Genomic DNA, 11093 nt, shown 5'->3' on the forward strand with positions numbered 1-11093 from the left:
CATACAACTTCACATTTAGACACACTGGAACTGCAGACTCTGCATCTTGCTACACACGTAAAGACTCGTGTTGCAGATACCGATTGCTAACAACGGCTACAACATATACACAGTCTTGTTAAAATATTGCCTTATAACTTTTTTAAATCAGAGCTGGCAAAAGTACAAAGATTCTGTACTTAAATAGAAGTAACATACTACTGTTCCAAACTACTCCAGTAAAAGTACAGGCCCTGAAATGTACTCAAAGTAAGAAAGTAAATAGTAGCTGTTTGGAGGACGTTTCTATTTTTGTGTAAAGTTAACTGAACCTTGGGCTGCGTTAACATAATGATAAAATATTATCAGTAGACAGGAATAAAAACGTTAGTCTAAGTAAAATTAAAAAAAAAATCTAATTACACTCAGCTTGAATCTACAGAAAAAGAAGGAAAATAAAAAATATTTTCCATTGTCTCCATTGTAGAGGGTAACTTTTCCTCTAAACAGGAAAACGTGTACAGTCAGGTGTTAAAGTGGATTCAGCAGGTGGGGGAACACTAAACTGGTTGTAATGGCTCAGTGTGGGGAACAGAATCAAACTCACAATCATTTCTATTGACAGCTCGAGGAGATTTTCTTAGTGTACAGGCTGTGATCAGCTGGCCTGCTGCTCTTTGTGGATGTGCACAACTGAATTCAACCAGATGTGAGCAGATGTTTGATGAGTTGTCCTGGCTGATTTCCATCCCCTACACTGACAGTGCAACGTTTATGCTGTCTGTTTTCTAGATGGTATGAAGTTGGTATGAATGTGGAATTCAGTCAGTGGATCTAAGCATCATTCACACCGTTCCTTTACTTTAAATCCAGACAGACCCAATATCTGATTTTAAAACATGCAGACTTACATGTAAACTTTAAATGAGCAGTTCCTTCCCTTTAAAGCTAAGCTCTCTTCTTCCTCTCTTGTCTTTCTCCATCTCTGAGTGAAGTTAGCTCTCTCTCTTTTCCCTTCCTGTGAAATACAGCAGCTGGACCTTTAGCTAGCAACACACTGGGAGACAAACTGCACACAGTTTGTGTGTTTGCTGATGTTTGTTGAGCTGATAGTAACGCTGCATTTGAAATTACCTGAGACTTAAAAAATAAAGTCACTCCCTTCATGTTTGCTCCTCTTCTGTAGAGCTAGCTTGATGCTGAAGTACCAGGAACTTACAGACACCTGCAGCTGTTCTGGTGTTGTTACAACCCCCCCACATAAAAACTAAAAATCACCGTCCCACTTTTAACCCCTGACTTTGTCACGTGATCTCTTTTTATGCAACATCCTCTGGCGATTAATAAACAAATTGTGTGTTTCTGTTTTTCTGTTTAGAATCAATCATTTTGAAGTTTGAAGGCTCACACTGATGAAACAATAACTGACCAAAATGTGTTAAAGCAAAAGTAACGAGCATGTTTTGAACATGTAAGAAGTAGAAAGTGAGTTTGGCTTCCCTTCCTAACTGTATGTGTTATTTCTAATGTTTTTTCCAAAAGTTACCTTGTGGTTATCAGCTCATTTGGTCATGAATCAAAACCAGCCCTCCTCCTCGTGGCTCTTTCATGCTCATTAACTTGGTTGTTTTACTTTGGGATAAAAATAAACCAGTGCTGTTGCTAAGAAATGCTATGCCAGATTTTCAAAATAAAAGTTATTTGCTTCCTTGACATTTTTACAGAAGCTCTGTGTGTTTTTTTAATTGTTTATTTTATTTTATTTTAGAAGTAACACATAAGCTCTGTGTTACTTTGAATCCCAGTGACACAGATTTCTCTTTTTCATGTCACACTGTTTCCCACTGGACTGAGAAATGGACAAGAGACAAAAAAACAAAGCATGCAACTCTTGGCAGTACGAACTGAAAGGTCAAAGGTCAAGAACTTCAGAAATCAGAGCTGATTCAGAAAGAACGTGTTGCACAGCCACAGTTTCAGCTGAGTGTAACCAGAACCGGCGCTGAGAACTCAGCATGAGGACACAGGCTGCTTCCAAAACACCTGCTGCTTTTCTTCTGCACTACAGTGTCCTTTTTCTACATTTAGATGTCAGGAAAAACACGCTGACGTGCTCGTCCGCACGCCTATGTTTGCCTGACTGAGCAGCTTTAAGAAGAAAACAATAAACGGGACAAGAAGACGTCAGTGAAGCAAGAGCTTCTTTATTTCTGTTCAACCTGCTACAATCATCACTCGATGATAATCCAATAATAAATAATGGTTTCGGTGGTTAATGTGTCAGCAGGGTGAACATGTCCTGTACATGTCCTCTGAATCATCTCTTTTACAGTTAATGTTTGTGAGGACAGCAGCAGGTGATGTAATGAGTTCAATAAGAGCACATGAGCTCACGCTGTCCTATATTCACCCTGAGCCAAGAGTATAGTGCCAGCACATGAAGAAAAAGAAATGACTCTGACTCTTTGTTAGAGATGAACTGAGCGACCCTCATGGACAGCTCATTAAACTGTCACATCTCATTAATACGCCGATAAGTCTTCAGTTTCAGTCAGTCCCATACTTGCGACCGTCTCAGAGTGATTTCTTTTTATAAGAACAATTAACTCCTCCTGTCTGCTTCCACACTCTCACAGGGGCCGCGGCATTTTTAGCATAACTTAGAACAAAGACTGGAAGCAGGAGGAGACTGTAGGACATCCACAAGTAGGGATACAGTCAAGAAGTCAGGGGTCATCCTTTATTCTGCAAAGAACACGCACTGATTGGAAGATGACCCAATTTTCCAACATATGTTTAACACAAAAAGCTTTTTTGAGAACTGAGACCAGTTGGACATTTCATTAATCCGAGAGAAACAAGAGAGTCATCTTCACTGGATTTTTTTCTCTCTGCTAGGAGTGAAACGTGTAACACATCCATACGTGAGTTCCCCAGTATGAGTGCAACCTAACAAACCAGCTTTTCCACAGAGGCTGAGCTCACACGGTCCTGACCTCAGGCTTCACTTTGTCTCTTTTACGCTCCATATTTTACCCCATGGCTCCTCTGCCTGGCTCTCAGCAACTCCTCCCTCTCTTTATAATATTTATAGATGTGCTGATTATTTAACACAGTTTGCTGCCAGTGCTGACACAGTATTTACTTCTGTTCCCCTAGATACTGTATGTGCTGCTTGCAAACCCACCTGTGCAGCAATCAAACTGGAGGTCAGACACTGCACAGGTCACCTCGTGGCAGACTCTCAACGCCTCTAATCATTTCCCTCTTCTTGCCTTTTTCAGCTCACTGTCTGTGACAGATGTGTTTCTGCTTCATTTCTCTTTCAGTAAAGACATCAGGAGCATATGCTGATTAGCACATATGCTCATAGACATCATGATGTTAGTCAGTGGTTAGTAGACTTCTGTTGAGAGTGTTTTCACAATCACCATCTTACTAGTTTGTAACTGGATATGCTGACACTGCATGCTCACATGGTAGTTGGTAGTAGGGAAGGCCCATCTGGTATAACACCCTGCTTTATTGTCCATTTGGACTCTAACAGGGATCGTAAGTTGCAAAATAAACACCATGTTTTATTAAGGCTTAGAAGTTGCAATTAAGTCTGCAGAGCAGGAGAAGTTGATAGATAAACAAACGTGTCTCTCCAGACTTCATTCTGCAGGTTTAAGGCTTTTCTGCATTGGCTTTACTTTTCAGATCCCAGAAGCAGTGTTGGGAAGGTTACTTTTAAAATGTATTCCACTACAGATTACATGCCCCAAAATGTAGTTTGTAACGTATTCCGTTAAGTTACTCAATGAAAGTAACGTATTCTGAATACTTTGGATTACCTAATATATTATCATGCTGTTTACAACTACATGAATGTACTATTGCTGTGTGATTTATTACTATTACTGGAGGTAAAGGGACCTCTGGCTAATACGTCGGGTTCATGTCAGGCTCATAGCCGAAAAATAGCTTTACTTTGTTGTCTGGGTCAACTTTGCTAACGAGAGACAGAGAGAGGCGTTGAAAGGCTGCTCCAATGGAACTTATTGTTTTGGAGGAAAACACGAACACGGTGTACAGTCGAGTCTTAACAGCTTACTTACAGCTGGGCTCGTCAGGCACTCTTCTTGGCTGCAGTGGTTATTATTATATTTACATGCTTCCAGCTCCCGTTTTTCCTCGATGACAGCTCGTACTTTTTCACTCTCCTCGCGCTCACAGACACATAACGTGTATGGCAGTCCATTCTCCCTGCAACACGGACTACACTGAACATGATGCTACATTCTTTAGAGCCTGTAGCATTCTGCCTATTAGCTTAGCACAACAACAACAAAAAAGCGCTCTCTCACCCAGGAAACACACAGTCGCAGAGAGAGCTTTACCCTGTAACCAACCCTGTAACAGAACATAGCTGTCAAACAAAACCCAAACAGTCCTGACCCGCAACAATATGAAACAGGAAAATACTGCCGTGTAATCCCTTTATTTCAACAAAGTAACTGTATTATAAATACCACCTTTTTAAATGGTAACTGTAACGGAATACAGTTACTCATATTTTGTATTTTAAATACGTAACGGCGGTACATGTATTCCGTTACTCCCCAACACTGCCCAGAAGGGATTTAAATTCATCATGAATGTGCTTAAAGGACACCAAATTTCCTCCCCTTTTTAGGAGAAAAGGATTCAGAGTCAATTTCTCTAAATTCCAGAAATTTCTTATAAACCCTTTGCTGGTCAAAGAAAAGTTGGCCTGCTCCTCGAGTCAGAAAATTGCTGATGTAGGTTCATCCACAGCTGGAGCTCAAACAGGCCAAGAGAGGATGTAAGTCTGTGTTTTAGGAGGGGCATATTATTAGAAGGGGGGATAATAATAAATTGCTCTGTGGGGATTTGCGTTCCTTTCTTTGCACAGTGAGAATTAAACTCTGTGACTTTGCAACGCAGCCAGTTGGTATCCCACAGAGCTTTGAACAATGGGAGTTATTTCCATCACTTGGCTCAGGGCTGCTGCTGCTTCTGCTGGAGGTGGTGGGCGTGGGGGGTGCAGCAGGATCGTCCGACCACATATTTTAATCAAGAGGAACATTTGAGGTCGTCTCCCCCTCCGCGCTGATGGAAACGAGCTGGATTTCCTCCACTGCTATTCTGCCAGAGTAAACGCTTACATACACGGCGGCCAAGCTGCGTGGAAACACCGACTGTTGCTCCCAGCATCTACTGCGTTTGCACTGTCCAGTAAACTGCTGCTTCATCTCAGTGGAAACAAGCAGCTGCCAGCAGCTCAACCCACTGACCTAGCTAATTCTGGACCAGATCCACTGCAAAACATCTGAGGACACGAACCGGACTGGAACTTCCTACAAACCGAATAACGAACACCATTTAACCCTAAACTTGACCTATTTTGTTTCCCCCCTATTTTCTGTCATATACATGCTGTTACAGTGGTACTCATATTAAACATGGCCAGAGTTTCAAATCATGAGGTTAACATGCATGCAAGTAATTCCTTTAAGGATGTAAGTGATCCTTGTGATGCCAGTGAGAGTGAAGATTATGGAGATGGTAATCTTGGGCACACAGCTCTCCCTCTTATTGGCACCTTATACATAAATAAAGAGTTATCTTATCTTATCTTATCTTATCTTAACTTAAACCTCAAACGTTATTTTATAGCCACAAGCAGAAAGTCTAAGACTCATCTCAGTGAATACAACATCTAAAGAGGATGCCACACCCATGTTTTGGTTACTAGAAGAAGTTTCTTCCTCTAAACAGTAAAAGAAACTAAAGGTCGAAAAGAAACAAAAAAGTGGAAGAAGCCTGAGCCAGCCAGGCATCGGGCCGTAGGACCCAGAACTTCCCTCTCCAAACAAATGAGGTAACTGAAGCAACAAATAAAGCAGCAGAAAACAGGCTACATCCATCTGAGGAGTAAAGAAAATGAATCCCCACAACGAAGCAGGGATCTGAGGATGCAGCTTGGTCAGTTTTCCCAGCATGCTTTGAACATGGGCGGGGGGGTCGTTGATCACTCCACCTGGCACACCTGAGAAAAAGAGACGAGGTGAGAATAAAGCAGAAAAGAAGAAGCAAAGAGGAAGCAAACACCTTACATTATATGTGTCATTTCATTGAGATGCTCGCCAAACCATCTCCCAAGAGCTGATTGGTTCGATGGCCACTTCTTGCGCAACATACAGTGGAGCTGTTCCCACATCTTAGTAGGGAGATCCAGTAACCATGGTAACCTAATTACCCGTGACCTCATTACATATAGAATACCAACTGCCTGCTGCAAAGTTGGGAGCTGTGATTTGTCTCATTGTCCTGTTGTAAGAGGAAACTGGTTCCAATAAAGTGAACTCAGATTAAGCGTATGGTGTTCCAAGACAAACAGCCTCTCTCATTCAAGGTCCCTTCATCCAGTGCAAACCTCCCACTTTACTACAACAAAAGTAACCCAACACTATCAAATTACAAGCTTTTTAAAATCAAATTCTGGCTTCAGGGCTCCTGCAGCATCTTTTCATTTGTTGAGTCTCACAAACGTACTTATTTATTTATTTTTTAACTCAGAGCCTTCAAACTTAAAGTTGTCCTTTGCTCATGCTCAGTGCGCTTTTCTTTCCAGCTCTGCTAAAAAGGTCAGCTCCAGATTTATCCAAGGGCATCTTGGTCTATGGTTTTGTCATGTTTGACAACACCAGAACAGCTGTGTTGTTTAAAGACTGCATGAAAATCATCTGCAGGTTTGTGCTGGATAAACAGGTTAGTTTGGTGTACTGTGATGGATTTAAAGTAAAGAACTGTGTGTGACTGGTGCACAGTGGCTGTAGTTTCATGCTCAGATGAAGTGTAGCAGAGATTCATATGAATTTTAGCTGATGATGCTTAGATCCACTGACTGAATTCCACATTCATACCAACTTCATACCATCTAGAAAACAGACAGCATAAACGTTGCACTGTCAGTGTAGGGGATGGAAATCAGCCAGGACAACTCATCAAACATCTGCTCACATCTGGTTGAATTCAGTTGTGCACATCCACAAAGAGCAGCAGGCCAGCTGATCACAGCCTGTACACTAAGAAAATCTCCTCGAGCTGTCAATAGAAATGATTGTGAGTTTGATTCTGTTCCCCACACTGAGCCATTACAACCAGTTTAGTGTTCCCCCACCTGCTGAATCCACTTTAACACCTGACTGTACACGTTTTCCTGTTTAGAGGAAAAGTTACCCTCTACAATGGAGACAATGGAAAATATTTTTTATTTTCCTTCTTTTTCTGTAGATTCAAGCTGAGTGTAATTAGATTTTTTTTTTTTAAATTTTACTTAGACTAACATTTTTATTCCTGTCTACTGATAATATTTTATCATTATGTTAACACAGCCCAAGGTTCAGTTAACTTTGCACAAAAATAGAAACGTCCTCCAAACAGCTACTATTTACTTTCTTACTTTGAGTACATTTCAGGGCCTGTACTTTTACTGGAGTAGTTTGGAACAGTAGTATTGGTAGTATTTGTATTCCTACAGTTCTGTATGACAGGGGTAGGCAACTCCAGGCCTCGAGTGCCGGTGTCCTGGAGGTTTTAGATGTGTCCATGATTCAACACAGCTGATTTAAAGGGTTAAATGACTCCTCAGCATTTCTTGAAGTTCTCCAGAGGCCTGGTAATGAACTAATCATTTGATTCAAGTGTGTTAACCCAGGGTGCGATCTAAAACCTGCAGGACACTGGCACTCAAGGCCTGGAGTTGCCTACCCCTGCTGTATGAAGTCACAGAACAGAGCCTGTGATTGTGGATGGTTGTCAGTCTCTCTGTGTTGGCCTGTGACAGACTGGTAACCAGGCCGGGGTGTATTTTGGTTCCCACCCTTCCCAACTTACCTGAAAACCTCCCTGACCCACTCTAACATGGTCTCAGTTGCAGACTTACCTGCCCTAATTTAGAGGGCGCTTACCTGAGTGAAATCTTGGCGCTGGAATGAATTGAACTTGAGCATAACCAGTTGTTGCTCCTACCTGAAACATTCATTAAAGCTCATTAAACAGTTTCTTCCAATATTATATTATTATTCTGATTGAATTGTCATTTGCTTTAGTTGTAACAAACCTTAAGAATAATTAAAACAGTTGAGGTGAAGGTGTATATACATTTCACAGCAAGAGAAATGTGGCTGTGAAAGGTGCTTTTAGATCAAGTCTAGCAGCTCAGCATAATGCCCATCACTGGGTATTTTTTGGCTACTTTGAAATATTATCTAAATTTGCTGTAATTTCAGTGATCATAAAAACAGAAAAGTTGCTGACTTTGCCCCAAGATATGATTATAAAAGCTTTTATTCACTTGACATCATGCTTCTACCCCAGCTTTGCTGTTACACAATCCTCTCATCGATTTCATTTCCTTTCAGTGCCATGCCTTTCTTTTATAATTTCTCTACTGCTACCACCGTCTGCCCTGCACTCATCCATCATTCTCCATCACTGCAAACTATACCACAATACTGCAAACTACCCAGTTTAACCTGTACTGTCTGTTCAGTATAAACTTTAAATAACATAGAATTATCATAATTAGTTTGTTTTCAAAGACGTTTCTCACTCTGAAATAACCAGATAACTTCAGCAACACATCATCTGCAGAGCCACTCACTGATTTAAAAAGTCTAACATGAGTGAGGACTTCACATATGAGCTTTAAATGTCCAGTTCATCACAAAATATTGTGTCATATTCCTCTCCTGTCCTCTCAGCCGTACGCCTCCCTCCAACTCTGAGAGGAAAGTTATCAGAGATTAAGGATTTGATTCTTCCTGTTAAATACAGCCGCTTTACATTCAGCCATCAGACAGGCTGTGATCCAGACTGCATAGAAGCAATTAGCCTTATATTATATGAGCTGTTCCAAATGTTGCAGTTAAATTTATCTGTGACTTGAAAAAACTTAACTCAGTTTCAACTTGTTCATCTACAGTAGAGTAAGTGAGATGCCAAAGTATTGTGACCACAACTTTATTGACATCTGCACAGAGGAACACATGACCTTTAACATGCCACCTGAGCTGCGAGCCTCCCGGACTTTGGGCTTGTTTTAAAAACCTTTTTGCAAGTTTTAACAACAGCGTAATATCAAAAGCTCAACTTGTGCTGAACATTTCTGCAGTGCGGCAAAAGTTTTATTTCCTTTTGGTCATAAAAAGTATAACCTAGTTTAACGCCATTGTAAGAGTGTAACATCAGTAAAACAATGATGTTAAAATAAGATAAGATCAGATATCTTGAAGGATCGTGCATTCTTCACGTTCGCTTGTGTGCATAAAGGTAGTTTCCTCTCTGGAAACTCAGTGCTGGCCACCTTCCATCAGACCTTGAATCTGTTATGTAACCTGCAGACGAGTCAAAGAGCCCCGTCATATGGCACCGCTGCAGGCCCCTGTGGGACCCACATTTGTCAGTGAGGTGCATGTTTGTCGTTTTCTGCTCACTGTGGGAGTCAGAACCAGAATAAGCAGGTTTTGTAGGAGATCCTAAAGTTTCCATGTGGAGCATCCGACAGCGGCACAGCTCAGGGGTCGGCTGGACCGAAGCTACATAAACAGTTAAATAATATCAGGAGAAACTTTTCCTGCATCTTTTATCACATGTTTCAACAGAAATATGAAGCATCTGCACTTTGGATCCCAATTTCTTGATTTTCTTCTCACAACATGACGATGAATGAATCTTTTGACCTTTCAGGATGTTGGTTGAGGAACTTATTAATTTGTTAAATAAAAAGGATCTAGGGTGGCCCAGTAGATCATGATATGAGATTTTCTGGGGGGGCAAAATTTCCCAGTCTTCCCTGCGTATCCTTGCCTTTCCCTCCTCATTGTTTCAGTTTATACATCCTCAGTTCTCTTCTCACCTCCTCTCCTCATGTTTTCATCACTCCCACCAGAGAAACGAGTGGAGGAGGCATATAGAGGACTCCAGGAGAGAGGAGTTGAGGCAACCCCCACATTTAACAAAATGATACATCCTTGCTTTGGACATGCCAACAAAACAACTACAGCCAGCCTATTTCATATCTAATGTCAGGATCAGCTGCACGCATGCTGCATAAAGAACACCCTTCTCCTTTGGAACTTGGAGAAATTTTGCAGAGTTCTCTGGAAAGAAAGTCAAATGAGAAAATTGGATAGAAAAAGCCACATTCCAGATGTACCCACTCACGTTGGCTACTGTAAACAATATGCCAGCAAATGAAATATTACCAGAGTCCACAAGAGCCATGAAAAAACAGTGTAGGAGGCTGAAGGTACGTAAGGCAGCTTTAATCGGATTAACTGTACTTTTTCATGTGCATTGTTCCAGTATAGTATCTGGGTTAGGTCATGTCTACAGGATGCCAGATATCACGGCTGAGCTCCTCGGGGTTACTTCATTCATAAAGTTACATGAACCAGTAAGAATTTCATTTTGTGAAAAAACAACAGGTCAAATGATAGATAGATAGATAGATAGATAGATAGATAGATAGATAGATAGATAGATAGATAGATAGATAGATAGATAGATAGACTTCATATAACCGTAAAAGTCTTTACTTCTTCCTACTCCCTTTTGAGGATTACATTTGAATTACTCATATAGAGATAATAAATACATTGGGTAATTTTTAAATGTCCATTTATGTCAGTTGTATTGTATTCTTTTGAATATTCACAGTAAACTTGTATATGTGCATGTCACAAGCTGTTCAACAAACTTCACGCTTTTTTCTTTCTGCTCAAAGAGTGAAGAATGCAAAAGAAAAGGACAGAATTTGCATAAAACAGCTACATTCCAGATGTGTCTGTTCAAGTCGACTATTGTAAATGTGCTACGCTCCATGCCAACAAGTGAAATATTACCAGAGTTCACAAGAGCCATGAAAAAACTGTGTAGGAGGTTGAAGGTATGTAAGGCAGCTTCAATTGGATTAGCTGTACTTTTTTTGTACTTTTGTATGTAGTGAATCCGTGTTGTAATCTTTTTTAAATTAATTGCTTTGATCTTAAAGTAACAATTTAGTGTTGCATCAAAAATATAAATGTGAATGTATGAGATTA

The sequence above is a fragment of the Rhamphochromis longiceps genome, linkage group LG1 (assembly GCF_057381845.1).
Source record: "Rhamphochromis longiceps isolate RC_006_pf linkage group LG1, R_longiceps_female_GT1.1, whole genome shotgun sequence".
Classification (NCBI taxonomy): Eukaryota; Metazoa; Chordata; class Actinopteri; order Cichliformes; family Cichlidae; genus Rhamphochromis; species Rhamphochromis longiceps.